The sequence below is a fragment of the Peromyscus maniculatus genome, chromosome 17 (genome assembly GCF_049852395.1).
Source record: "Peromyscus maniculatus bairdii isolate BWxNUB_F1_BW_parent chromosome 17, HU_Pman_BW_mat_3.1, whole genome shotgun sequence".
Lineage (NCBI taxonomy): Eukaryota > Metazoa > Chordata > Mammalia > Rodentia > Cricetidae > Peromyscus > Peromyscus maniculatus.
The window spans coordinates 20,167,506-20,180,077 of record NC_134868.1 but is presented as its reverse complement, the minus strand read 5'-3'; the positions used below and the strand labels follow the sequence as shown (position 1 = coordinate 20,180,077).

The window sequence follows — 12,572 nt, the reverse complement described above, 5'->3', positions numbered from 1 at the left end:
ACTAAGAATTTAAAACAATTCAGACTAAAGGTATAGCAGTCATTGCTTACTTTTGTATCAGGTACTTACCAACTGAGTTGTCTCCTCAGTCCCTGCATTTGTTTTTACTAACCAGTCACTGATGTGTAAGTTCGGTATTAATGAGCTACTTGTTTTCACTTTAGTACAAAATGCTATGGTTTGCACTGCAAAAGTAAATCCTGATCCTGAGAGAAGCTTATTGGTAGGATTTCTGGTAGTGAGCATGGACACCAGGACAAACTTAATGGACACACAGCGACAGGGGTGGCTACCAACCTGGTCTGGTTGTACTGGAAGAGGATATCTCTGATCTTCTCCATTGAAGCTTTATCCAACAAGGTTTTAGAGCTGGACTGTCACATATGACTAACATGGTTGCTAAGGCTACCACCCTTCACATGGACTTGGATGTCCATGCCAGCAAATCAGTCTCTTCCCAGAAGCAGAACATGTTCTAGTGCCTTGCACTATGGCTTGCAAGGCTCCATGATCACCAAGAGATGCTTGTTCACCTTTGTTAGGCCATTTCCCAGTTTGCAGTGCACCAAGGCTGTGGCTGACTTCTTGGATCCAAAGACCTGTACAGATTGCAGCACCTTGGACAGTGTGGGTGTGAGTCTGAACCTAAGTTCCTCATCATAAAAGGACTAGCTATTCCATTTTCTAATGTTTCATTTAATAAGCAACCTGTAGAGGCACAGTGTAAGATCATGCTGTTGTGCTCTTTTTTCAAACTTATGATCTTAATTTTGTCATCAGTTGAAGGCTCCTCTCTATACTATACTAACCTGTATTACAGTGACTGCAGATGATTAATTTCTTCCAACTTCTGCAGGCTCTCTAATTTCACCATTCAACCCTTGACATTCTAAAACAGGAGGCCTCATAGCCCTTAATTTTCTTATTTATTATTTTACTTGATTATTTTCTACTTATGTGTGCAGGTGCTAGGAATTGAACTCTGGTACTCTGCAAGAGCTGTATATGCTCTTGCCTGCTGAGCCATCTCCACACTCCCTCCTGCCTTTAATTTTTTTATAAGTTTATTTCTAATTTGCCCATGAAATAGAGGACCATCTTGTGGCAAGACAGCAGAGGTTTCAGGATTGACCTGAAAGAAGCCAGCTGGTGGGAAGACTGGAAACCTCTCCCTACCATAGCTACATGTAACAAATAAGAGCAAGCAGAGGTCTTCTGAAGAAGGCAGATAGGTAAATGACCTATAGAGGATCAAAAGTCAGTGAGCAGATTTTGAGCATCTGTCTTCTGACATGTCTAGCCCACTCCCAGCTTCAGGAATGCCTTTTTGTCTTTCTTAATATATTATCTTTAAGTACACAGTTATCTATGTGTCCTTGATCCAAGTTGCTGTTCTGAGATATAAGAATCTGCAAATATTAGCAGATGGATGCTGATCTTCATCTATAACACTCTGCACCTCCTTAGAAAGCCTACTTTAGATTGAGCATAAAGATAACATCAAATAAATCCATTCCATCCTTGTCTCTGAAATTCAAATTCTTTTTTCTGTTTTCCTTTTAATAATATTAGGACTCTCACTTTCATTTCTTGCAAGAGTCTAGACTCCAGTTAGTTCACCAAGCCAACATTTTACACCGTTATGGGAAGCATGGGGTGGCACGTTGAGTATATAATTTTGGGTGGGCATACACATATTGATATATTTGGCCTGATACATACATTTATGTCCCCTGTATCCAGCTATATTAGAACTTGTCATTACACAAAAACTTCAGCCTTTTGTTAATATATATTTTAGCCAAGTTGTGGATATATTTGATATGAAACATAAACTATTTTAGACCCAGTATCTGTCTCTTTAGAACAGCTGGGATTTTGTCAGAAGTGTAGAGCCAATGAAGTACAGCAGTAGGGCGGTCTTCTGTTTGGAAGGTGGTATTGCAGGGTTTCCAGATAAATTAGGGCTTGTTGGCCGGGCGGTGGTGGCGCACGCCTTTAATCCCAGCACTCGGGAGGCAGAGCCAGGCGGATCTCTGTGAGTTCGAGGCCAGCCTGGGCTACCAAGTGAGTTCCAGGAAAGGTGCAAAGCTACACAGAGAAACCCTGTCTCAAAGAACCAAAAAAAAAAAAAAAGTAGGGCTTGTTTTATATCGAGAACTGTTTTCTCAGGGCTTGAGAGTTGTGGAAGGCTCAGATTCATATGAATTCCACCAACATGTCTTCAGTCAGGTCTCCACTTTCTCTTGGGAAATGTTCCAGCTTTGACACACGAGGCATGGCAAGGTTTACCTTCAATTTCTGTTGTCATTTAACACATCTAGGAACTGACTATGCCCGATTTCTGTGTGTCAGTTTTGTGGCTGCAAGAGATGGTAATAGATGTTCTGTAATCTTCTCCCATGCCTTGAGCTGAGAATTTAAAACTCGGAGCTGGTCCTTTCTTCCCCTCCTCCTCCCTTTCTTCTTTCTTTTTAAACTCTCTAGTATAATGAGAAATAGCCAGAGTTCTCTATTCTTCATTCCATCCATAATGGTCTATCACAGGAGTCATTTCATCTGTCAAAACCTTCCCTTCGACAGGCAGTTTATTTCAAGTGACTGAAGGTGATGATGTGAGTAACTGTGTGCTGTGGGCTACGTGTTTTCCATTTTTTAATGGCATTGGGATCATCCTTGTTTCAAAAAATGGGTTTTACAATCACTCTACAATTTCCACCTCTGAAGATTTTTTTTTCTGTAACTACTGCTCTCTTAATACCAGTCAGAACTCAATGTAAAAATAAAGTTTAGTATAAATATTTTTAAAGGAAGAGATTAAATAGAAATTTTAGTCTCTTATTCAGGGATAAGGGCTAGTTGAGCCTCTGGGGATGACTTCTTCAATCACAGACAAATCAGTAGGGGGCCTGTTCCTAAAAAATAAATACTGGACTTGGACCCTGGATAACAGGGTCATTCCACGACTGTCCGTGACAGTTCCTTATGAAAATTAAAGAAGCAGTAAAAGCAGCAGCTCATAAATGAAGCAATTAATCAATAAATTTCCATGTGATCATTAGAAAAACTATTAACAAAAGAGACAAGAAAATGGTTTGAGTCTCACATTTACCTTCTAAATCAAACTCAAGTGTAATTAAGCTGAGGAACCCCATTTGCATCCTGCATCCCAGACCTGTTTCACATGGTCCAACAGTAAGAAGTGCCACACACCCAGACTCAGGCACTCACCAACTCAATAATGCCTTTTTTTTTTTTTTGGTGTTGGCACACACCTTTAATCCCAGTACTTGGGAATCACATGCCTTTAATTCCAGCACTTGAGATCATCTTTTTCATGATAGCTGTAAGCAGTAAACATTTGACTTAATTTTCTTTCTTTTTTTAAACGATAACCAGATTTATTAAACAGATAAATAAAGTATTTAACAAATTATAATACTTGTAAGCAAGGAGTTAGAAACTGAATTATTTTTCTATATATACTTTCCTATGAAAGAGTTAACCTGTCTCAGTCAATTTCCTTCTATCTTCTTGGGCATCTTCTTCATAAAGTCCTGATGAGTTATGGGTCTCTAGAAAGGCCCATCTGAGCTTTTAGCAATGTTTATGGTAGGGCATGTGCCAGCAAACAGATATTTCTCAGTTCCTAGCCTTTGCAATCATCATCAAACCTATCTGTGGAATGCATTTATTACTTCTTTGTTTTTCATTTAGCTTACTTTGGGAAGCCCTCTCCTGCTTTTTTTATTCACATGACTAAATCTGCATGCTCTAGACTACCCTACATCAAATAATGATAGTTATGTTTCTTCCTGCCTCTTTTCTCCAATATAGGTAGGCAAGTCCATAAAATAAGGGAGCAGTGTATATGAGTTTTCTATTGACTCAATTTCCACAGTGTGTATTTAGAAATCATATTTCAGACAACTCTTAAATGCATGATGCTGATATCACCCCAAACCATTTATGACATCTATTCCTATTTTATTAATATTTTTAAAACATGAAAATATATAGTATCTGGCTCATGGCTAAAGTGATTTTTGACATTCAGTCTTATATTTAATGATAATGTACTTTTCTTTTTTAATGATGTCTTATGTTCAAGTGCATGAGTCAGTAATTACATATTACTCATTAATATATTTGCATTTCAGGCAGTAGAGGGCAAGAAGGGAGTGCTGGAGATGTAGCTCAGTAGTAAAGTATTTGCCTAACATGTGTAAGGCTCCAGGATTAATCCACAGTACATAGGGAAGAGAGAGAGAAATGGGGGTGGGGGTGAGGAGCGAGAGAGGAAGAGGGGCAGAGAGAGGAAGATGAGATAAGAGAGAATGAGAATACATATGGGAACATATCTGTGGCTTTTGAGCAGCATGGTCAGAACAACTGATCTTTAACAGTATGCTTTGGAACATCCTATCCACCTGAACCTAGAGAGTCTTACCTTCTTTGAAATTGGGCCAAACAGTATAGCATACATGTTAATGTGATGTAGTATCTTGACTACAATTAATGAAATACCTACTTGATACATCTTAAAATGTAGGTTCAGATGTAAGAAGAAATTAACAATAGCCAAATGGAAAATATAACTGTAAGTTTACTTTGAAGCTGAAGGGTATTCATTTTATTATGGGAGAGCCAATGGAAAGTTCAGTGTGCATGGAGAACCTGAGAAGTATGGACCCGGCACAAGCCATGGGGGGAGGCTCCAATGTCTTCAAAATTGTTTGATCCAAAGGTGCAAAAACAGAAGCTAATCTCCTCTGTGTTTTATTATACTTGGTTATTTCTTCTAAAGATACGCATCTCATTAACTGAATAAAGATTCAATGAAAGGACAAAAGACAAAAAAGAAGAAATTATTTTTCAAAAAAATCTTTTAGGTGTCTCTCTTAACCTTATTAATTATTGCTTAACAATATTCCCCAAGTACTGGTGAGAGATGAATCTCCTTGGAGTGAGAATTGGAGCACAAGGAATTTAAAATGTCTTGGGAAGGAGACAAGAGAATAATCGTAATTGACATTTAGATGCAGAGTATTCATTTTATCAGTTGGGAATGGAAACCAGCTTAGGATTTAATGGCATTCATTCACTATGAAAATTCTATCTATAGTTTTCATCTTTATCTTCATGAACTTTTGAAGAAAATGGAAGAGGTCTCCTTGGTGTTATGAGAAGTCTTAAGTACAGACAGTGTGTGCCATCACTTGCCATGTAGTGTGGAAGTGCACTTTATCATGATGTCAAGGATGTCTGTGTCAGACCAGGATTGTAAGGCCACTGAAGTGGCCTTGGCATTCCTCTGTCACGGGCATTGCTGCTTCTCTTTTACTCGCTACTCTTAAAAAGGGCGGTTTTAGCCAGTTTGTTGACCTATGGCTTAATTGTTGAAGTTCCCAGCATGAACTTCATTGGCTTTTCAGCATTTTTAATGTGTTAATTTACCAAGTACTTCTGATAGAAATCAATTTCTGGAATAAAGTCTTTCTTGGTGTAATCAGGACACATATAATAAACTTAAGAACACAATTAGCCTTTATTAAGTACTTGCTGTGTGCCAAATACTACAGCCAACCATTTGCAGGTATTGATTTGCTTCCTTCCCAACGATTTTCTGAGTAAAAGGATGTTATTATCCCCATTTTGCAGGTTATGGAAACAAAAACAGAAAAAGGTTTAGTAACTTGAGGCAAGCACACACAGTAGGAAAAGGCTGATTTGCTATTTAAACAACTACGTTAATGAGAGGGTATTGGATTAGCATAAAAATGAAACAGAGGAAAGCAGCAAAAGCCACTGTAACAGGAACAGAAATGCCTTTATAACCATTGTTCTTTGTGCACATTTGTTCCTGAAGTGTGCATTTTGAGTGATACATATTACAACAGCATGCCCTTGGCATGCTTTATTGATTTAGTTAGCTTCTCCATGACTATACCTGCAGATTACCAGTCACCTCTTAAAGTCCAGAGTCCCTTAGTAATTTTAAGACAATAAGTCTGGAATTTTTCCAGAGAGGATTTTCAAGATACCCCAGTACATTTACTCAAGAAATTTCCAGAGTTGGGAACAAAACAAATGTGCCCTATATGGTTCTCACTATTATTGAATGCATATACATACATATACATATATATGTATATTGATATTGCTTTGTTCCATCCATATCCCTGACCATTAGAACAATGTCTAGAAAGTAGTCGATGCACAAAAGTTTAACAAATAAGTGAATTAAATACCGTCTTTGTACCAACATGGGCAATATACTACACTTAATCAGTTCCAAATCTTGAAGTACAGGATATTGGGAGGGCAAAGTAGAAGAGAAAATGCTTTCAGATTTCTGTCATTTTAATTACCCATCCCTCTTTTTTTCTTACCATCTAGGTAAGATACACGTCTGAGTGGAGTAGCAGCACTCTTTCATTAGTATCTGGTTTTCTATGCAGACATAGAAAATATTTTCATTCATTCATGCATTCAGATAATGAATACTTTTTTTTATACTTGTGGTAGTTTTGGCATAGACTATACATATTCTGGTAAATGTCTCCTTAGACATCTTTTTGGTGTGTGTAGCATCATAGGGTGTACTTATATAAATCTACATGGTTATTCATTCCACATAATCTCTTAATGCAATCAAGATACACAGTAAGGTATAGCTGAGCTCTTTCTCTGTCCCACCAGCCTGCTCCCAAATAATGACATGGACACTTCTTATTAATTATGAAAGCTTGGCCTTTAACTTATTCTTGTCTTTCTAGCTCTTATAACTTAATTTAACCTGTTTCTCTTCATCTACATTTGCCTCAGGGCTTTTTATTTTTAACCTTTCTTTCATTCTGTATGTCCTTCTGTATTTCCTGATTCCTCCATGGCTGGCTGGCTGGGCCCTAGGGTCTCCCTGGCATCTCTTTTTCTTTTCTCCCTCAAACCTAGATTCCCCCCCCATTTACTCTCCTTGCCCAGAAGTGCAGCCTGTACCTCCTCCCTCACTATTGGCTGTTCAGCTTTTGATTAAATCAGTCAGGTGCTCTAGGCAGGCAAGGTAAAACAACAACACATCTTCACATAATTAGACAAATGCAATACATGTTTACATAGTAAAACAAACATTCCACAATAGTAAGAGGCTGGAGAGGGTCAAGTGAGCATACTACTTTTGCTGTGAACCCAAGTTTGGTTGCATATATCCATGTTGGGCAGCTCACAAAATTTTGTTAACTCTAGCTCCAAAGAATCTAGTACACACACACACACACACACACACACACACACACACACACACACACACACAAAACGAAAAACAAAAACAAAAAACCCCAAAAATCAAAACTTAATAATAGAGAGAGACTTGGTAAGTCAGATATGATGGTATATGCCTGTAGTGCCAGGAGTACTTTGGCCCAGGAGTCTGAGGGCAATGTGGCCAAAGGGAGATACCTTCTCAAATTAGAGAGAGGTTGAGCATGACATAATATGATATCTTATAGCAGACATTATATATAGAGTATATTCTAGAATACAAGAAAAATTAACATAGTAGATATATGTTAGTAATTGTTTTATTTTATCATTGTCAAATATTGTTTATTCTATAGAATGGTATGTTCAGTGCTTGTACAGGATCATCACAATAGTGCCCTGGGCTGTGATGTGCAGTGGTTATGATGTCACTAAGCAATAGAAATTTTTTTTAGCTCTGTTGTAACTTTATGGAACCATAGTCATATATGTAATCTTCCATTGATTCATATACCAATATGTATCAGAATAATAAACAAAATATCATAATACTCCTCAATATAATATAATATAATATAATATAATATAATATAATATAATATAATATAATATAATATAATATAATATATATATAGTGACAGACATCTTTAAATACTTCTCAGTTACTAAAAGTAATTCTCTCTCTCTATACACACACACACACACACACACACACACACACACACACACACACACGGAAACCAGTTTAAACCAGTAAACTACAGTCCATACTCCAACTGCAGTAGAAACGAAGGGCACTTATTCACACAAGCACCTGCCAAAAGTTGCAAATGTTGCAAGTACCATGGAAGCAACACAGAAGCTATGAGAGAATGTCCCCGTTAGGGAGGACTCTGAGACAGTGACCTTGAAGCTGATATCCTGAAGCAGCTCCGAGGAGAGAAAGCAGTTCTCGGAACCAGAGACTGTATGCAAGGGCCGGGAAGGTCTAGCATATGAAGAGGCAGAATTGCATGGAGGTCTGTTCGTATCATCCGGCCAGAGAGGGGGAATGAATGCCAGACACTCGAAGCTGAGACTAGAAAGGGAGGTGCACAGTGTGTTGACTATGTACACTATATAAACTGTGTAGTCCATTCTCATTTCAGTGGGACGTCACTGTAAGGATTTAGTGGCCATGTCGTGTGACCCTATTTATGTTTTATGATCTCCTGTTTGAAGTTTGTGCTTTCCCGGTAAGGATCATGATGCTAAACAGAACATTTCTGAAAAAAACAGTCTATTACTGGGTGTTTCCTTCACTTCTCTAACTGATTGGTTTGTACAAGAAATACCACATGGAAGATAGTTGTGAATAAAGAAGCCACATATATTAATACATGTTACTGTAAATAAATGTGATAAATATAAGTCATGTTTATGAAATCTTTACATTTTACACTGAAATACACTGAAGAATGTGTGACTGAGAACTATTAAGTTCCTAGAAGTGTTATTTACAAAATCAGTATAAGTTACTTTTAGTAGTTTCCAAAAGTACCTAGTGCATAACTGTTAAACAACATAAACACATTTAAGCGTTTCAACATGATTTACTGTAAGTAGTATGGATATAGCAAAAACACAAACAGGTTTACTAGTACATAAATCTGTGGTAGGATTAATAAACTGGTTCAAGTTTACTATCATCCATATTTTAATTGTTATAAACCAAGAGGCAAAGAGTAGTCATCGTTATTTTAATGAAATCAGAAAAGAAAGGACACTTACATGATCTCTTATAATCAAACACTGAAAACAGCAGGTTCTTAAATACAGCAGGTTCTTTGAAAAACTATCATCTAGAAAAAGAATTTGGCTACCTTTAGGGTGGTCGTTGTTCGCACCTTATTGACATAAACAAATTATCTTTTGGTACCAGAAGTAAAAAAAAATCCATGGCCTATAGGTCCGGTTAAAGAGCATGCATCATTGCTCTAACAAAGAATTTTCCTCGTTTAGGGCCTGCTGGAAATTGGCAGGATGCAGCACTTAACAGTGAGAGCCGGCTCACGGTCCAGCAGCGCTCCCAGGAGGGCGATGGCAGAAATAGCAGGCTCATATGCTTCCCCGAGCAACGCGAGGAGCCGCATACCCAGGGAAGGCTCAGAGAAGGGGCAGGTAAGGTAAAACAAGTGTGCAGGAGACAGGCCAGACAGCGAGAGATGCATAACTTGGAGGCATCTAGTGACCCAAGTAGCTTTTGACCACTGAGAACATTACAAGACACTAGAGAAGGAAGCAGAAAGAAGCGAGTGTGATTTATCACAACAGGAAAACCCTTAGAAAATTTGAATATCCAGAACACACATCTAATATTTAGATTCCATGGTAACCATTCACTCATGCTGGTTTCATAAAAGCCATGCTACTGAATCTGCAACCTGTCTGGTGTGAGAAGGGGAATGGAAAGTCATTGTGATGATGAATGCCTGTCCTGCTGGTCAGTTTATCACTGATCAGTTAGGGGTACAGCCAAAATTATCACCGGGCTATTAGTATCAGTAAAGTGCACATGTTGTTAATTCATGTTTTAAGATAAACCAGCATGAAGAAAAGACGAACATGTAAGTGGAAAGCATTATCAGTCAGGTGACTGTACACATGCAATTATTGTTTTCCATGGAGCTAGGTAAGAGATGCCACTGAGGTACTGGGGACTTCTTCGTGGCTGTAAGGCAGGAGTGAGGAAAGAGCAGGGATAATTTTGATTTAGCAACAGCAGGGTGCTGTAATAGGTATAATAGGATTCTCAGGTCAGGACAAGGGAATGCAAAAAGAGCTGCAGAATCCCTCCTTTTTTGAGGGTCCCAGTTTCCTGCCTCTCGCTGTCTTTTGGCCACTTAATCAGTACATCTTGATAGCCAGGCGCAGAGCATGTTTGACAATGTTAGCCCAAAGCCTGTTGCTGAAGTGTGAGTTGATACGAATCATAGTACGATTAATGCTAAAACTGCTATAGTTTCAGAAGATTGTCTTTTGCACTTACAAGCCCCATGAGCATTTGAAATCATAGCCCCCAAGATGAGTTATTTTCACATATTGGAAGTCACTAATAGCTCCAAAGACTAAGGTTTTATGAAGCCCATGCCTTTATGCCAGGCATAGGTCTCTACTTAGAGAGAGAGAGAGAGAGAGAGAGAGAGAGAGAGAGAGAGAGAGAGAGAGAGAGAGAGAGAGAGAGAGAGAGAGAGACCTGGTCTTCCCCCTTCACAGAACTGGGAGGATACATTTTTAATTTAAATTTTTAATTTTCATCTCGTATTAGAATGAAGAGAAAAGTGGTTAAGGATGTTCAAAGATTTGGATCGAAAGTTAGGTGTCTGTACTTGGAATCAGAGAGCTTCAGAAGAGGGGATTTGGCAGTAGGTGGAATGGAGGAGCTATGGTGAGTAAGGATGGAGATGGTAGGTGGCAGCTACTGTGCATTACCCAGGATTCCAGCACAGTCCTCATGTCAGAAGAAGCCGGTGTTATTCACATTCTACCTCAGGAGACCTGAGGCTAAGGTGCTATTTAAATCTACTGCCCAGATCACACAACTGAGACTATATGTTTTGATGTATCTCACTCCCTTGAAAAAAGGAGACAATGGGAGAGTTTTAGAACGAAGTAACTAAAAAGATTAGGACTTGGACATATAGAAATAATAGATGGAACACCCAGAGATGCAGGTGGTAAGAATTGAGATGGAACCCAGTAATTGTGGTCCTTGTCTCCCTTGGTACTTTGCCTTATTATTGTGCATCAGCAGCCTTTGTCTGCTCAGAATGTTGCATTGATTAGACCTGAACCTGAAAGGTTGGGCTGTGTCAGAGACAATCTCGTACATAATCTTTAAAAAGAAGTGTGTGTGTGTGTGTGTGTGTGTGTGTGTGTGTGTGTGTGTGTGTGTGTGTGTGATAAGCTGTTTGGACCCCAAATCATTCTGCTAAGAGCAAGATATCAGAAATTCTTAGCAGGGGGCAAATGGGAGGTCAGAGCACGATCACGTTGCTGCAGTCAGTGGGTACCCAGCTGAAGGGAGCGTCTGACTTTGGGGCAGGAAGGATTTGGCCTCCTTTCGTTCATGATAAAATGCTGATGTGGCTTGAGTTATAGTTTTATAACCAGTGCAGTTGGACCACTGCTTCGCCATATGGGACTGCGAGTGATAAATATTCTAGATATTGGTTTTTTTCCTAAAGAAAGGCAAATGTAAATGTAGACTGTACTCTTTGTACGCATCATATTTTTATGAGGCTGCTGAAGAGTAGCTGAGTGTTGAATCAAATCACGAATTCTCAAGGCCATCGTAATCAAAGTAAGAAAAGTATATATTTGCTCGGGGAAACATCTGTTAAGGAATTTCTCCTGAGTCTCATCAGGAGTTGGCAAGCTTTACAGCTTTAGCTATGTTTTCATTATTGGCTTGTCTGCAGAATAGTTTACATTAGTTGTCCTCCTATCGTTAATTCACTAGTAGAGAAATAACCCTTCCAATGGCCCGCCTTTGTTAATAATGCCCCCTTGAAATTCAAATAAGCAAGTCACTTGCCGGTTCATATTTTATTCAGTTGTTTTCTTGGATTCTATGTGCTTGCATAAACTTCTGGAAAGGAAAGGAATAGTAAGTGGGGAATGAGCATGAACCTACCATGATACCTCCAGAAATTCTAAAAGCTGCATGCATACCTTTTAAGGCTTGGTTCACGATAATCACCACCTCATTTTTAACATTTCACTGAAATTATCAAAATGGGATGCATTACCATTCTTTTTAATCCAGATAGAGGTGACCTCCAGAAAAACACATGCTTTTATGAAACTATCAAGTTGATAACAGAATATTGTGGTTTTGAATCTGACATGTCTCCCACAGGCTGCCGTTTTGGAAGCTTGAAGTTATAGAAAGTGGCAAGTAGTTTTTAACTAGCAATGGGCCTTTGAGCTCTCTGCTTCATGTCTGCCATCCTGGGACCATGCTGCCTGCTGCTCCTGCATCTCATGCTCTTGCTATCTCGGTCTATTCCCATTCTGCCATGCTGTTCTCTATTAGTTCTTTTCCTGTTACCAGGACACAATACTCAACAAAAGGACTTAAGATGGAAGGGTTTATTGGGAACCACACTGGAATGCTCCAGTCTATCACAGTGGGGAGGGCATGGCGGCAGGGGCATGGGGCAGCTGGTCATGTTGCATCTGGTGTCCGGAAGCGAGAGAGATGAGTGCTCACACTTTCTCCTTTTTCTGTCTAGAGCCTCAGGCCATGGGATGGTGCCACTCATTGTTAG

The 12,572-nt window shown here is 39.0% G+C and overlaps 1 pseudogene; it reads right to left on the bottom strand.

Moving 5' to 3' along the window:
• Positions 1-217: 217 nt before the first annotated feature.
• On the bottom strand, positions 218-8,397 carry LOC121823576 (small ribosomal subunit protein uS9 pseudogene; annotated as a pseudogene).
• Between the last annotated feature and the right edge of the window lie 4,175 nt (positions 8,398-12,572).